The 3639-nt window shown below is 38.0% G+C and overlaps 1 protein-coding gene across 4 annotated transcripts in view; it reads right to left on the bottom strand.

The window, feature by feature from the left end:
* The window catches only part of ZFYVE28 (zinc finger FYVE-type containing 28), a 311136-nt gene that overhangs the window by 200558 nt on the left and 106939 nt on the right, over positions 1 to 3639 (bottom strand). The gene's annotated exons all lie outside the window — the stretch shown is intronic.

Below are 3639 nucleotides of genomic sequence, written 5' to 3'. Positions count from 1 at the left end.
TCTGGTTAATAATTATGATGATTTTGCTTAGGTTTAATCATGGTGTCCCCTAAAGTATGTAAAAGAACCTCTTTGATTAAATAGTAGAAGTCACATCCTTGAGTTGGCAAAAATAGAAACAATTAACAAGAGACAGCACACCATATTCTCTATATATGTATATCTATATATGTTATATTGTTTCTCTAGACTGAATAATTTTAGGGATCAAATTATTTGGTGCTCAATAACAGTACAAGTTAACCTTTTTCACACCACAGACCCTACTAGAAAGATGCCTACTGGATTATTTATGTTACATCACCCAGTTTTTAATCCATTTAACATGTGTTAGTTGATGTTGTGTTGTAATAGCTTTTTAATCTGAATGTCATGGCAACGATTAGAATCTATGCCAAGAATGCTGATGGACAATGGGGCAAAACTTGTTTATTGTCGCATATCTCACCTGCAGAAGTCCAACTCCATTTTAAGGCTTCTTGTGACAGAACAGAACAGAACAGAACAGAATGAAACCCTGGATGCATCTACACAAAATATTAGCACTAGACACAGCCATCAATGGTGCAGCAGCAGTAAACTGCTCGGGTAGACATAGGTCTTTACAATGGTGTAACAGAAAGCTGCTCAGAGAGGGATTTTATCACATAGTAATGCCTGTGCCCTGTTGACAGTAACACTTACAGCATGGCTACCACCAGTGCAAGTGCACCATTGGCAGTTACTGTTTATACAGGTACTAACTTTTTTTTTTTAAAGGGGACAAAGCTTTATAGTGTACCTGTTTATATTAGTAGTATTATTGTAGGTCCTAGGAGCCCTACTCATGGACCAGGACCCTATGGTGCTAGGCACTGTATAAATACAGAAAAAAATGTTGACCCTGCTCCAAAGAACTCACAGTCTCAGTATAAGACAAGACACAACAGATGGAGGAGTGCAAGAAAACACAGAGACAATCTGGTCAGCATGATAGGCAGTAGTCTCAGAACACCAGCAGCCTGACTGTTAAGTTTTAAAACTTTGTTGTAGGCATCATGGAAAAGGAGAGTTTTGAGGAGGGCTTTTAAATGGAGGATAATGAGTTAGGTTTACGGATGCTTATAGGTTTAGGGGATCTGGGTCACACAGCAAATCCTATTCGCTTTGCCCCCTTTGTAAGGCGGGCCTTCCAGCTGGGGCCAGAGATTAGGTCAGACCCCAAAAGGGTAAGGATTTAGGTCATATCATCACCTCTGTTACATCCTCATTTCCTGTGATATTGAAGTAACGTGAGATTTCTGGTGACAACATCCTTACCTCATCCATCAATTTTCTTGACAAAAGCTAGGAGCAGTATACAACAGAGATTATACAGTGCTACCAAATACTAAAGAAATTTTGATGCTCCTTGTAGTTACTTTGGATAGCACTTTTTTAGAAAACATTCATAACTATAAATATTTCTATTGTAAAATTCATAGTACATTACTTGAGGATACTGCAGTTTTATAGTAATTTTGGTCACTATTTCCCCATAGTATCGATCTTATGTATTTATATAGCACCAATTACATATTACCTAAGCATCTTACCATCTTTAATGTAATTATCCTCAAAACAATCCTGTGAGGTAAGGAAATACTATTATCCCCATTTTACAGATGGGGAACCTGAGGCACAGAGATGCTAAGTAATTAGCACAAAGCCAACAGGAAGCCTCTGGAGGAGCAGGGAATTGAACCCAAGTCTCCTGAAACAGTTAAACACAACTCTAAATTTTAATCTAACTCTGAGAATGAGTTTCTTTAATGAATTCTATTCAATTAAAAATGAGCTTTCCAATATTTTAAAATGTAAATTCTCATTGAAAATTATATATCTGATGTGAATATTTAACTATTAAACTATAAATACAATTGAAACTCTTCATACAAGGATCTCAATAGTTTATGACATCAAGTAATTTTATTTGAAAACTCTCTTTAAACAGAATTCCCCATGCTGTCATTCAAATTAATAGGAGTTAACACAGAGTATTTTCAAAACATCTTTTCATTTGGATTCAATTACATTTGGATTCAGTTACTGTCTTATTACAGGACTTCTTCAATAAGGAGATCTAAGACTGAGTGTTATTTGATTATTAAGAATATGCACCACATGCTCTCTTTCATTAGAGCAGAAATTCAGAGAAACACAATGAGATTCTAAACTCAAAATTCAGGATTCCATATACGTGAGAAATCTTCTTACTGCACATATGTCCACAAGTAAATGTTTTTTAAAGGAAACACACAAAGCATTCTGCAATACTGAGATCACAATGCTGTTAAAAAAAAATTTACTGCAAGATTTGGATAGATCAGGATTTAAAACTTGACCACATAATTACTTTACACAATGTAAGGCAAACCACAACAGCAGTTATACAATAATTATACAAGACCAGCTCAACTGTATTTAACTCTTGGGATTTCTGTTAAAATGGTTTTGATAGTACAATTTTACTCCAAACCTATTAAACATGCAATATGTATTACCCCTACGAATTAGCCAAACTGATCTGTTTCAGAGTAGCAGCCGTGTTAGTCTGTAACCTCAAAAAGAAAAGGAGTACTTGTGGCACCTTAGAGACTAATAAATTTATTTGAGCATAAGCTTTCGTGAGCTACAGCTCACTTCATCGGATGCATGCAGTGGAAAATACAGTGGGGAGATTTATATACACCGAGAACATGAAACAATGGGTGTTACCATACACACTGTAACAAGAGTGATCAGGAAAGGTGAGCTATTACCAGCAGGAGATTGGGGCGGGGAGAGAAACCTTTTGTAGTGATAATCAAGGTGGGCCATTTCCAGCAGTTGACAAGAACGTCTGGAGGGGAGAATAAACATGGGGAAATAGTTTACTTTGTGTAATGACCATCCACTCCCAGTCTTTATTCAAGCCTAAGTTAATTGTATCCAGTTTGCAATTTAATTCCAATTCAGCAGTCTCTCGTTTGAGTCTGGTTTTGAAGTCTTTTTGTTGTAATATTGCGACTTTTAGGTCAGAGATCGAGTGACCAGAGAGATTGAAGTGTTCTCCGACTGGTTTTTGAATGTTATAATTCTTGACATCTGATTTGTGTCCATTTATTCTTTTACGTAGAGACCGTCCAGTTTGACCAATGTACATGGCAGAGGGGCATTGCTGGCACATGATGGCATATATCACATTGGTAGATGTGCAGGTGAACGAGCCTCTGATAGTGTGGCTGATGTGATTAGGCCCTATGATGGTGTCCCCTGAATAGATATGTGGGCACAGTTGGCAACGGGCTTTGTTGCAAGGATAGGTTAGTGGTTCTGTTGTGTGGTGTGTGGTTGCTGGTGAGTATTTGCTTCAGGTTGGGGGCTGTCTGTAAGCAAGGACTGGCCTGTCTCCCAAGATCTGTGAGTGATGGGTCGTCCTTCAGGATAGGTTGTAGATCCTTGATGATGCGTTGGAGAGGTTTTAGGTGGGGGCTGAAGGTGATGGCGAGTGGCGTTCTGTTATTTTCTTTGTTGGGCCTGTCCTGTAGTAGGTGACTTCTGGGTACTCTTCTGGCTCTGTCAATCTGTTTCTTCAGTTCAGCAGGAGGGTATTGTAGTTGTAAGAATGCTTGATAGAGA

Source organism: Lepidochelys kempii, chromosome 4, assembly GCF_965140285.1.
Source record: "Lepidochelys kempii isolate rLepKem1 chromosome 4, rLepKem1.hap1, whole genome shotgun sequence".
Lineage (NCBI taxonomy): Eukaryota > Metazoa > Chordata > Testudines > Cheloniidae > Lepidochelys > Lepidochelys kempii.
This window is presented reverse-complemented; position numbering and strand designations above follow the sequence as displayed.